Here is a 13,474-nt window from a genome sequence, read left to right as displayed (position 1 = left end):
CATGATTTTAGTTTTCTGAATGTTGAGCTTTAAGCCAACTTTTTCACTCTCCTCTTTCACTTTCATCAAGAGGCTTTTTAGTTCCTCTTCACTTCCTGTCATAAGGGTGGTGTCATCTGCATATCTGAGGTTATTGATATTTCTCCCGGCAATCTTGATTCCAGCTTGTGCTTCTTCCAGCCCAGCGTTTCTCATGATGTACTCTGCATAGAAGTTAAATAAGCAGGGTGACAATATACAACCTTGACATACTCCTTTCCCTCTTTGGAACCAGTCTGTTGTTCCATGTCCGTTCTAACTATTGCTTCCTGACCTGCATATAGGTTTCTCAAGAGGCAGGTCAGGTGGTCTGGTATTTCCATCTCTTTCAGAATTTTCCACAGTTTATGGTGATCCACACAGTCAAAAGCTTTGGCATAGTCAATAAAGCAGAAATAGATGTTTTTCTGGAACTCTCTTCCTTTTTCCATGATCCAGTAGATGTTGGCAATTTGATCTCTGGTTCCTCTGCCTTTTCTAAAACCAGATTGAACATCTGGAAGTTCACAGTTCATGTACTGCTGAAGCCTGGCTTGGAGAATTTTGAGCATTACTTTACTAGCATGTGAGATGAGTGCAATTGTGCGATAGTTTGAGCATTCTTTGGCATTGCCTTTCTTTGGGATTGGAATGAAAACTGACCTTTTCCAGTCCTGTGGTCACTGCTGAGTTTTCCAAATTTGCTGGCATATTGAGTGCAGCACTTTCACAGCATCATCTTTCAGGATTTGAAATAGCTCAACTGGAATTCCATCACCTCCACTAGCTTTGTTCGTAGTGATGCTTTCTAAGGCCCACTTGACTTCACATTCCAGGATGTCTGGCTCTAGGTGACTGATCACACGATCGTGATTATCTTGGTTATGAAGATCTTTTTTGTACAGTTCTTCTGTGTATTCTTGCCACCTCTTCTTAATATCTTCTGCTTCTGTGAGGTCCGTACCATTTCTGTCCTTTATCGAGCCCATCTTTGCATGAAATGTTCCCTTGGTATCTCTAATTTTCTTGAAGAGATCTCTAGTCTTTCCCATTCTGTTGTTTTCCTCTATTTCTTTGCATTGATCGCTGAAGAAGGCTTTCTTATCTCTCCTTGCTATTCTTTGGAACTCTGCATTCAGATGCTTATATCTTTCCTTTTCTCCTTTGCTTTTCACTTCTGTTCTTTTTACAATTATTTGTAAGGCCTCCTCAGACAGCCATTTTGCTTTTTTGCATTCCTTTTTCTTGGGGATGGTCTTGATCCCTGTCTCCTGTACAATAGTTCCATTCATAGTTCATCAGGCACTCTATAGTGCCTTCATCATAGTTCATCTAGTCCCTTAAAACTATTTCTCACTTCCACTGTATACTTATAAGGGATTTGATTTAGGTCATACCTGAATGGTCTAATGGTTTTCCCTACTTTCTTCAATTTAAGTCTGAATTTGGCAATAAGGAGTTCATGGTCTGAGCTGCAGTCAGCTCCCGGTCTTGTTTTTGCTGACTGTATAGAGCTTCTCCATCTTTGGCTATAATCAAAGAATATAATCAATCTGATTTCAGTGTTGACCATCTGGTGATGTCCATGTGTAGAGTCTTATCTTGTGTTGTTGGAAGAGGGTGTTTGCTATGACCAGTGCATTTTCTTGGCAAAACTCTATTAGTCTTTGCCCTGCTTCATTCTGTATTCCAAGGCCAAATTTGCCTGTTACTCCAGGTGTTTCTTGACTTCCTACTTTTGCATTCCAGTCCCCTATAATGAAAAGATCATCTTTTTTGGGTGTTAGTTCGAAAAGGTCTTGTAGGTCTTCATAGAACCATTCAACTTCAGCTTCTTCAGCATTACTGGTTGGGGCATATACTTGGATTACTGTGACAATGAATGGTTTGCCTTGGAAACAAACAGAGATCCTTCTGTTGTTTTTGAGATTGCATCCAAGTACTGCATTTCAGACTCTTTGTTGACCATGATGGCTACTCCATTTCTTCTGAGGGATTCCTGCCCACAGTAGTAGATATAATGGTCATCTGAGTTAAATTCACCCATTCCAGTCCATTTTAGTTCGCTGATTCCTAGAATGTCGATGTTCACTCTTGCCATCTCCTGTTTGACCACTTCCAATTTGCCTTGATTCATGGACCTAACATTCCAGGTTCCTATGCAATATTGCTCTTTACAGCATCAGACCTTGCTTCCATCACCAGTCATATCCACAGCTGGGTATTGTTTTTGCTTTGGCTCCATCCCTTCATTCTTTCTGGAGTTATTTCTCCACTGATCTCCTGTAGGATATTGGGCACCTACTGATATGGGGACATCCTCTTTCAGTATCCTATCATTTTGCCTTTTCATACTGTTCATGGGGTTCTCAAGGCAAGAATACTGAAGTGTTTTGCCATTCCTTCTCCAGTGGACCACATTCTGACCAACTTAGACAGCAAACTAAAACGCAGAGACATTACTTTGCCAACAAAGGTCCGTCTAGACAAAGCTATGGTTTTTTCAGTAGTCATGTATGGATGTGAGAGTTGGACTATAAAGAAAGCTGAGTGCTGAAGAATTGATGCTTTTGAACTGTGGTGTTGGAGAAGACTCTTGAGAGTCCCTTGGACTGCAAGGAGATCCAACCAGTCCATCCTAAGGGATATCAGTCCTGAGTATTCATTGGAAGGACTTATGCTGAAGCTGAAACTCCAATACTTTGGCCACCTGATGCGAAGAACTGATTTATTGAAAAAGTCCATGATGCTGGGATAGATTGAAGGCAGGAAGAGAAGGGGAATGACAGAGGATGAGATGGTTGGATGGCATCAGCGACGCGATGGACATGAGTTTGAGCAAACTCTGGGAGTTGGTGGGGGACAGGAAAGCCTGGCGTGCTGCATTCCACAGGGTCACAAAGAGTCAGACATGACTGAGCAACTAAACTGAACCCATACCTGAAGCCACAAACACACCCTGCAAGCTCCAGCCTGCAGACTCTGCTTCTCTTCCTGGCAAACACCAGGCACTATCGCCAGTGGTTGAGAACCCATTTAGTTCAAATTCCAGGTCAGACACTATTGGTTTGACCTTGATAAATTCCACAGAAAACATAACCAGATAACAAAACTAATCTTTCTAATCCTTAGCATCCTCATCTGTAGACTGGGCACAATAATATTTACCTCACTGCATATACAAAAACTATACAAAGCAATATATGTAAAGTACAAAACACAGGGCTTGCCACATTTTTACCAAGGTGGCATTCATTTAAAGTATCTTATAGGGCTTTTCTAGAGAAGGAAATGGCATCCCACTCCAGTATTCTTGCCTGGAGAATCCTGTGGATGGAGGAGCCTCGTGGGCTGCTGTCCATAGGGTCACACAGAGTCGGACACAACTGAGGCGACTTAGCATGCATGAATGCTTTGGAGAAGGAAATGGCAACCCACTCCAGTGTTCTTGCCTGGAGAATCCCAGGGACGGGGGAGCCTGGTGGGCTGCCGTCTATGGGGTCGCACAGAGTCGGACACGACTGAAGCGACTTAGCAGCAGCAGCAGCAGCATAGGGCTTTTCGGCTCTCCAAACGTGAGGAAAATGGATATAAAGTGTATGTAGAAATGTAAGTATATGTCCAATACGCATACATACACTATAGATAGGTAATAAATATGTTTAAATATATACATACAAAACAAAAATGTGTAAAAGAAAGTACAATGATTGAGATGATTTTCTCTATTATACTGTTTCTGGATTATTTTTTAAATTCATCTATATTTGTGTATTTTCTGCAATAAACATGAATGACTACTTTTTGTAAAATTTATATATATATATTTAGCTAAGGTGATATATATGTATATCACATTTAGCTCAGTGGCTCAGTGGTAAAGAATCCACCTGCCAATGCAGGAGACGCCAGAGATGCAGGTTTAATCCCTGAGTCAGGAAGATCCCGTGGGTCAGGAAATGGCTACCCACTCCAGTATTCTTGCCTGGAAAATCTCATGGACAGAGGAGCCTGACCGGCTACAGTCCATGGGGTCGCAAAGAGTCGGACACGGCTGAGCACACATACACAAGGATTTGCAATTGGATTTTCAACTGTACCAACAGAAGCATGATCATCCTGTTTGAAAGGCTCCCACTTCAGAAACCTGTACCACCCCGCAAGTTAATGAGCTTTCTATACATAGTTTCTTCCAGTGTATAATTACTGGCCTGGCTTCATATTATTTTAGGATAGTTCAGCAGCTAATCGTGGTACAGTCTGAATGCTCTGAAATGAGTTCGGCTGGGGATGAGAATAGCTCAGCAAATTTAGGGCTGTGTGTGCATCATTTTTCAAGTCTATTGTTTAGAAGGACACTGAACATGGCAGATTAATGGTGGCGTCCAATTCAAAGGGCAAATGACTGTGGAATCTGACCTGCCTCACATTTCACTTTGAACTTCCTAAACTGCTCATTCCTCGGTACCTACTTGTCACATGCAACCATCCCAGGATATCTGAGTTGACCTAAGCGTGCAGGGGAGCCTCTGGTCCTGGCAATTCTGAGTCCCTAACGTTGCTGCAGGATGTTGTAGAAAAGGAAGCATTTATTTCCTCCCCCTTCAGATTTCCCTTAAAGGAAGGGAACTCCTTTCCATTCACCTGGAGGCAAAAATGCAGGCAGAATTTTTCTGGCCTCTTTTTTCTTCCTTTTTTCATTCCTTAGGGTACAGGAGTATGTTATCTGATGGATCTTTGGGAAAATTAATGACATTACTAACTTAGTTACCATCACTCACTCTTTCTGTTACTCCTGTTTAGAGATACAAGTCTTTTCCACATGAAAACTTGCCCCTGTAGGGGAGACTTGTACTTACTATGGCAAGCTGTGTTACCCTGACAGTTTTCCCAATAATTAACGAAATAATTTAAAGTGAACGTGTTAGTCGCTTAGTTGTATCCAACTCTTTGTGACCCCATGGACTGTAGCCCTCCATGCTCCTCTGTCCATTGAATTCTTCAGGCAAGAATACTGGAGTGGGTTGCCATTCCCTTCTCCAGGGGCTCTTCCCTGGCCCATGGATCGAACTTGGGTCTCCCACATTGCAGGTAGATTCTTTACTGTCTGAGCCACCAGGGAAGCCAAATTCCACATATTTATTGAACCAAAAGTTGTATTATAACTACAGTGGGAGGATAGGGGAGATAATGAAGTACAACAAAGCTAAATACTTATCTACCATCATGCAAAATTAATAGACAATGCCTAGAATTGATGAGTCGTAAGATAGTGCCATATGGAATTCAAATAGGTAGGACAGGATAAATGCCAGAAGAAACAGTTTAATCCACCTAAAATTGTTACCAGTAGGAGAAAAACCAGAAGCAGGGAAATATGGAGGTATGAGTCCACTCAGACTGTCATAATGAAACACCACTGGGCGGGGGTGGGGTGGACTTGGACAACCGAAATGTATTTTCTCACAGTTCCTATGGCTGGGAAGTTCCAGAGCAAGGCGCTACCCAATTCAGTCCCTGGTGAGGCTCTCTTCCTGGTGTATAGATGGACTCCTTCCCATCATGTGCTCATGTGGCCTTTCCTTGGCACCTGCATGAGGAGGGGGAGAGCAAGCTCTCTGGTGTCTCTTGTTATAAGGGCACTAATCTTATCAGCTCAGGGCCCTACTCTTATGACCTCATTTAACCTTAATTCCTTCTTTAAATACAGTCACACTGGGGGTTAGGACATCAACAAAGAAATTTGCAGCCCATAGCAGAGGACTTCTGTGTCACTGTACATCTGGGAACTAGCCTGACATAGCTAGATCATGGTGTTCTCCTGTTGCACATAAACCACGTCATGGGAGACCACCGTCAGTCAAGGTGTGCTGTGACGTAGTGAGACAAAGTAAGCTCACATCTAAATTGTGTGTTTTTGTTTGGTCACTAAGTCATGTCCATGTAAGGAAAGTAAATTGTGTGTAAGTAGAGACAAAAACAAGATTTCTCTGCTACCCACAAAACACCAAGCATTCTCCTTCCTAGTTAATAAGAGTGGCAACTGCCTTCACCAGTCATAACTTTATCAAGGTCTAGTCTGCCTTCTCTAACACAACTAGACATGAAATTGGAGAGACGGGAATGGACTCTGATGGTAGTGAAACTGTGCAACTCAGAGTGGGGCTTGAACCCACCAGCCAAGACTCGAACCTAGCCAAAACCCAGACTGGGACTTGAATGCACAGTCTCTCAACTGAGATCACATCTGATCACAGTATTTAAAGAAGCTCAGTTTCTTTATGTCTCTTTGAAGAAAGAATTCAGTGAGCGACAAAGTAATAGGTAAGAAACAGATTTATTTAAAGACAAACGCTCCACAGAGTATGGGCCATCTCAGAAAGAGAGAGTTTCCTGCAGGTATGAGGTTGTCAGTGTTTATAGACTGAGTGGAAGGAGTATTCCAGATATTTTGGAGAAGGGGTAGGCCAGGAATTGGGCTTCCCTGGTGGCTCAGACTGTAAAGAATCCACCTGCAATGTGGGAGACCCAGGTTTGATCCCTGGGTTGGGAAGATCCCCTGGAGGAGGAAATGGCTATCCACTCCAGTATTCTTGCCTGGAGAATTCCATGGACAGAGGAGCCTGGCGGGCTACAGTCCACGGGGTCACAAAGTGTTGGACACGACTTAGCAAATAAGCACAGCACAGCAGGCCAGGAGTTGAGCTGCTGCCCACTCTCTGAACTTCACAGTTGGCTGTCGAACTGTCTTGGCACCTGTGGGTGTGTCGTTTAGCTTGCTGGTGTGTTCCAAAGACTGTACACTGAGGTTCAAGACCTAGTGGAGTTGACTCACCTGCTATCTTGGACCTGTTTGGTTTAATCAGTTTATGTCGTGTCCTCAGGCCATGTCATTCTTCCCAAGACCGTGCCCTGCCCTGCTTCCTCCTGTATCACTACTGCCAAGGGCCTAGGTTTGATCCCTGGCTGGGAAAACTAAAATCCCACCAGCCATGCGGTGTGGCAAAAATAAAAGGTACTAGATCCATCTGTATGAATATTAATATGTTTTTTAAAAAGTTCAGTGGAAAAATCTTGATGTAGATCAAATATATTGTATAACATCATGGATATAAATTGAAAGCAATAACCTCACAAAACAGTTTTATATACTGGCTGTAGATCCATATATACATGAAAAGAAGATGAAATGAGCAAATACCTACAAAACTCATAATAGTGGGACATGAAGTCAAATGTCACTTAAATGTTTATCTATAATACTTAATTAAAAAATAAAATGATAAATATAACAAAAATATTCCATGTTGATCCCAGGTGGTTAGAAACTAGTGTTTTTTTACACTATTCTTTTCTGTTTATTCTTCCTACCTTTCTATCCATGTAAGAAATAGCTCATCTATTTTACAGCAATTAGTTGAAGGAAAAGGAAAGTGATTTTGCACATTTATGCCCATATGAGATTATTTTTGCCTTGAGGAGATAAAATCAGATCTCTGTTTTGGACTCAAGAAGAAGATTAAAATGTTTTCCTGCCTTTTCGTGGGTAAAAGAGGCCTTTTAGAATTCTTACGAGGCTTCTGTGCCTTTGGGCCTTGGCAATCACTTCCTTTTAATCCTCTTCAACAACCTAAGAGGTAGGGTCAATATTGCTTTCGTTGTTTTACACAAAGAGGTCTGTTCACACAGTCCTTCAACCTACATCCAATCAATTAATTTAAAAGAAAAAAAAAAAATCTCTCCATCCCTGGGATAAGGTCCAAACTCTGAGATACCATGTGGGCTGGTAAGAAAGTTTAAAGCAAAATACTGACTTAGGCTTATTGATTTCATTGATTTCATTCATCTGGGGGCCTGGATGGGCCCCAGTCTCATTGGTTATGACTAGAAAGAAATAAAGTGAGTTACATTTAAACTACAAGGTAATAATCAGGTACTTCCTGCTGGTGCCTAGGGAGAGATTGTGTGTGGTGATTCAGGTGGGAAGATGGGGTGGGTCCACTTCTTCCTCCTAATACACATTTTTTGCAAATCTTAGAATTCATTTTTTTGTAGAGACTTCTGAACATGTATCCAATTCCAATTGATATTGATGTTAAAAATCTGATCTCATATTCCTTTAGCTTATTTCATTTACATTTCTACCAGATCTTAAATTTTTTTATGCTAAGATTTCAACCTCTGAAACTGACCTTCAAGGGGAAATTGATCTCTATCACTCCTATGCTTAAGCCCTAGCCTTCGGACTCAGCACACACAAAAACAGCGATTTCCCTTCTCTTCTCTGTGGCAAGTGGTGGTGGTTTAGTTGCTAAATCATGTCTGACTTTGCGACCCTACGGACCATCGCCCACCAGCCTCCTCTGTCCAGGATTCTCCAGGCAATAATACTGGAGTGGGTTGCCATTTCCTTCTCCAGAAGATCTTCCCGACCCAGGGAGCAAAATCAGGTCTCCTGCATTGCAGGCGATCTCCTGCATTGCAGGCAAATTCTTTACCAACTGAGCCACCAAGGAAGCCCTCTTTGTGGCAAGTGATATGTTTATTTCTCAATACTTGAGTATGAGAAAGTAGGTGCTTCTCGCTAAGCCAGGTAAATCATGTAGATTCCCACTGGTGGTGATCCTGGTCAAGAGAGGATCTCTCCACAGTTCAAGGAATTATGAGACTCCTGGTGCCAGAAAGCAGGAGGGCTGGTCCAGGGCTTTCACCTCACTGCTGGGGCTCCCTCTGGGATGTTGCCCAGGTCCTCTCTGGGTGAGCCCTCATGTCAGACAAACGCAGGAGTCCCTCTGTTGATCGCCTGTGGAGCACAGAATCCTCCCTAGAATGCATCACTGCTGCCAGCCTTGGTCATCCACAGAGATGCCCACTGTACAATGTTTCAGGGGGTGGAAGATAAATGAGGACTTTGGGATGAACATATGCAGACTACTGTATATAAATCTTCCCTTGTAGCTCAGACAGTAAAGAATCCGCCTGCAATGTGGGAGACCTGGGTTCTATCCCTGGGTTGGGAAGATCCCCTGGAGGAGAGAGATGCTACCCACTCCTGTATTCTTGTCTGAAGAATTCCATGGATAGAGAAGCCTGGCAGGCTACAGTCCATGGGGTCACAAAGAGTCAGACACAGCTGACACACACACACACATACACACATACAATAAAACAGATAAGCAACAGGGACTTACTATATAGCACAGGGAAATACACTCAGTATTTTTAATAAACTACAAGGAAAAGAATCTGAAAAAGAATAGATACATAGATTATATGTATTATATATAGATACATATATGTAATACATACATGTATATATAACTGAGTCACTTTTGCTATATACCTGAAACTAAAACAACATTGTACCTCAACAATACTTCAATAGAAAAACACATTTTAAAAATTATATTAAAAACAACTTATTAAATAAACTGTACCAGCAGGCAAGGACCTGTATAGGACAGTGAACTATATTTAATATCTTGTAATAATCTATAATGGAAAAAATCTGAGAAAGAATATATATATTTTCCATATGTATCTTTTATATCTATATATCTTTTATATATAGATTCAGTTTAATATCTCTATAGATACAGCTATTAAATATAACTAACTATATATATATAGATAGATAGATTCTATTAAACTGAACCACATTGCTGTATACCTGAAACTAACACAACATTGTAAATCAACTACACTTCAGTTTAAAAGAAAGTGCCAAAGGGTACATTTCTCCAGCAAAGAAGCCTGCTATGTGTTTCTAAAGGCCCTGGGCTGCCACTAAACCCCCACCTCATCATCTTCCACTTCTCCATTCCTTTCCTGGGGAGGAAGAAAGTTTTTATTTCTCACACCTTTTGAGACTAAGGAAAAATAAACGTGACTGATCAAATTATACCCACCAAATGAACTCTGTTTTTAAAATGTCTTGACATTTTTTTCCCAGACTTCCACACCAAACATGAGAAATTAAACAGATTTAAATGTTGAAACACATGCATAAAGAAATCTCATTTTTTGACCTAACTACTAATTTTTTAATTAAAAGGATGACATATATTTTGCAGATTTTAATGTGTTCATATCTCCCCTTGCCTTCTTACACGTTATGAATTCCTCTCTGGGTTTTGCCCGTCATCTCACATCGGTCTCCCCCAGGAAAGGAAGGGTGACAGTTATGAGTCTATCCTGGAAGATGCTAGATTGTATTCTAACTTAAAGAAATCGTTATCAAACGTCAGTGCTTTATTATAAACATAGATAAACTGTGGAACGCCTGACCGATAGATGCACTCAAGAACTCATTCTACCGCATTTCTGCTTCTGTATTATCTCAACCTTTCCCACTCTCTAAGGCCAAACCCAAACATGTTTCTCCTTCCGCATTCCCCAGGGTCCCCGCCTCCATTTCCTGTTGGGCCAGAGTCCTGTCCTTTCTCTGGCTTAAAAATGCCAACCTGACCAAGTTACTCTCTCCTGACTGCTTACTGCCTTGAGAATAAAACCCACAATACAGCCTCACCCCTGGAAATGTGATGTGGGGTGCCTGCTTCTCCTTCCCTCCCCCCAAACCACCCCCCCCACCCACCCCAAATCCCCCAACAGGCTCCAATCAGCAAAGACTCTGCCAGGAATACCACTTCCTCAACCTTCTCTCCCTGACCACCCCTCCCATTCAACATCACCTTTGCTAACTCACATACTTTTAATGCAGGTGGGATCTCAGACCAAACTACTTGGATTCAAGCCCACTTATACCTCTGTGTGACCACAAACAAGACCCTTAATTTCTCTGTGTTTTAGCATCCATAAGTGTAAAATGGATATATGTGCTAAGTCGCTTCACTCGTGTCCAAATCTTTGCGACCCCATGGACTGTAGCCCGCCAGACTCCTCCGTCCATGGGATTCTCCAGGCAGAATACTAGAGTGGGCTGCCATGCCCTCCTCCAGAAAAAAATGGATATACTGAGATGTTAATTTAACAAATAATGATTGTTGATTAAAATAATATTAATAACAGCACCTATTGGCAGGGTGGTGATAAGAATTAAATTAGCTACTAGCAAGCTCCAGGAGTTGGTGATGGACAAGGGAAGCCTGGCCTGCTGCAGTCCATGGGGGTCGCAAAGAATCAGACAAGACTGAAGGACTGAACTGAAATGAAATACTATTTAGTGCTTGGAGCAAAGACCAGCAGATGGGAAAACCATACCACCAGCTCTGCTCCAGCTTGATCTCTGAGGAGTCTCCCCTCACTCCTCCGAACTGCCTCTAGCTTCTCCTGTCTGTGTTGTGATGGTTTCTCAGCGTTAGATAGAGGGTTCTTCAGGTCAGTGATGTCTTTGTCACTACCTCTGTGCCCAGAGCAGATCACATTACAGTGAAAACAGCACAGATACTGGCGTTCAGCCAGACCACAGTTTTCCAACCCTAGCTGCACGTTAGAATCACCTGGGGGAGGTTTTAATACGCTTTGGGCCCCCCCGCTCCCCCACCCCCCCCCCCACCCCCCCCCCCCCTGCCCCCCCCCCCCCACCCCCCCCCCCCGCCCACCCCCACCATTTGAATTATATTGAGATCTCAAAGGATGGTTTCCTGACGTCAGTACTTTATAAGCCCTTCCCTAAGTGATACTAAGCTTCCCTGGTGGCTCAGACGGTTAAGTGTGTGCCTGCAATGTGGGAGACGTGGGTTCGATCCCTAGGTGGGGAAGATCCCTTGAAGAAGGAAAAGAAATGGCAACCCACTCTAGTACTCTTGCCTGCAAAATCCCGTGGATCAAGGAGCCTGGTAGGCTACAGTCCACGGGGTCGCCAAGAGTCAGACACAACTGAGCGACTTCACTTTTTCTTTCAGGTGTTAGCTAACATTCAGCTAGGAGTAAGAACTATTGCACAACATACACGCAGGCTTCAACTTCAACTCTTCCTCACTCACTAGCTCAAGGACCTTGGGCAAGTTACTAAAATGCCCAAGTCTAGGCGTGGGAAAAAAATGTCTAACTGCAAAAGTCGCGTGCAGAACGTGTCGCTACCGCCCTCACCTCCTTCACAAATACCCGGAGAGACACAGCCGCCATGTTCGCCCTCCACCTCCATCTCCCACACACACACATCAGGGATAGACCCAGCGAGGTCAGGGCATTTATTTCTCGGCCTTCCACCCTCCCAGGTCATCTCAAATGTCTTGAGTCCAGCCCCCAACGGCCACAACTGCCACTGGGCAGTGTTTTCCTACAGGCAGAGTAACCGTCTCCCTATTGTAGTAACCGTAGCATTCCCTCGCTTTTCCAGTGCAGGCGCCATGATGGCTGCTGTTCTCTCTGTCCTCAAAAATGTTCGGTGCGCCTTGTTGCTTCTCCTTAACCGCCCACATATTTACAGATACAGATACGTTAAAATTTCCCATAAGCCCATTCGAATGTGCCATTCTTAATCCTGCCAAGATTGCATCGGGGCAGGGAACAATGACAATAAAGAGAAGAAATTAGAGAAAAAGTGGAACATATGGTTAAATATTTATAAAAGTGTAAACACACAACACCCTCTAAATCCTGTCTTTACTTGCAAAATTCTCCCATGGAGCCCTGTGCTATGCTGTCTGTGCTTAGTCGCTCAGTTGTGTCTGACTCGGTGACCCCATAGACTGTTGCTCGCCAGGCCCCTCTGTCCATGTAATTCTCCAGGTGAGAATCCTGGAGTGGATATCCATGCCCTACTCCAGGGCATCTTCCCAACCCAGGGATCAAACCCAGGTCTCCCGCATTGCAGGCGGATTCTCAGCCACCAAGGAAGCCCTCTAATACTGGAGTGGGTAGCCTATCCCTTCTCTAGGGGCTCTTGCTGACCCAGAAATCCAACTGAGATCTCCTGCATTGCAACCAGATTCTTTACCAGCTGAGCTACCAGGGAGCTCTAGAATGCTTCAAAAGTACTCTGGGTAACTATGGTTCACTATTTGGGGGAAGAAATAACACAGCAAACTGAATTTTATCTCATGTTTCTCTGAGACTTGTTTCAGACTTTTTTCCCCCTAATTCATTATATTGTTCCCTTCTTGTTCTCTTCACATTGGCATAAATCATCTAACAGGATCACTGTGAAGATTAAATAAGATACACCATGAGAATACATACCTTGTGGTAATAGTGCAGTGGGAGAAGCTTGGGCTCTGGTACTCATGTAGATACAAATTTGAATACCGATCCTTGTTCTATAACTATACATTTTTGCATATTGCCTCTGAAAATGGGGTATGAATTCTTATCTTACTGGGTTGTTGTAAGATGATATATCATAATAATGATAATAGTTATTATTGCTGAGCACCGTTGTGTGTCAGGCGATGTGATATGTACTTTATATGCCTTAGCTCACTTAATTCTCGTGAAAACCTGTGAAGTAAGTGCTGTTTGTTGTCCTTATTTTACATATAAGGAAGCTGAGGAT

The sequence above is a fragment of the Bos mutus genome, chromosome 12, assembly GCF_027580195.1.
Source record: "Bos mutus isolate GX-2022 chromosome 12, NWIPB_WYAK_1.1, whole genome shotgun sequence".
In the NCBI taxonomy this organism is placed as follows: domain Eukaryota; kingdom Metazoa; phylum Chordata; class Mammalia; order Artiodactyla; family Bovidae; genus Bos; species Bos mutus.
The sequence above is the reverse complement of the archived record's forward strand: the minus strand, read 5'-3'. Positions refer to the sequence as shown.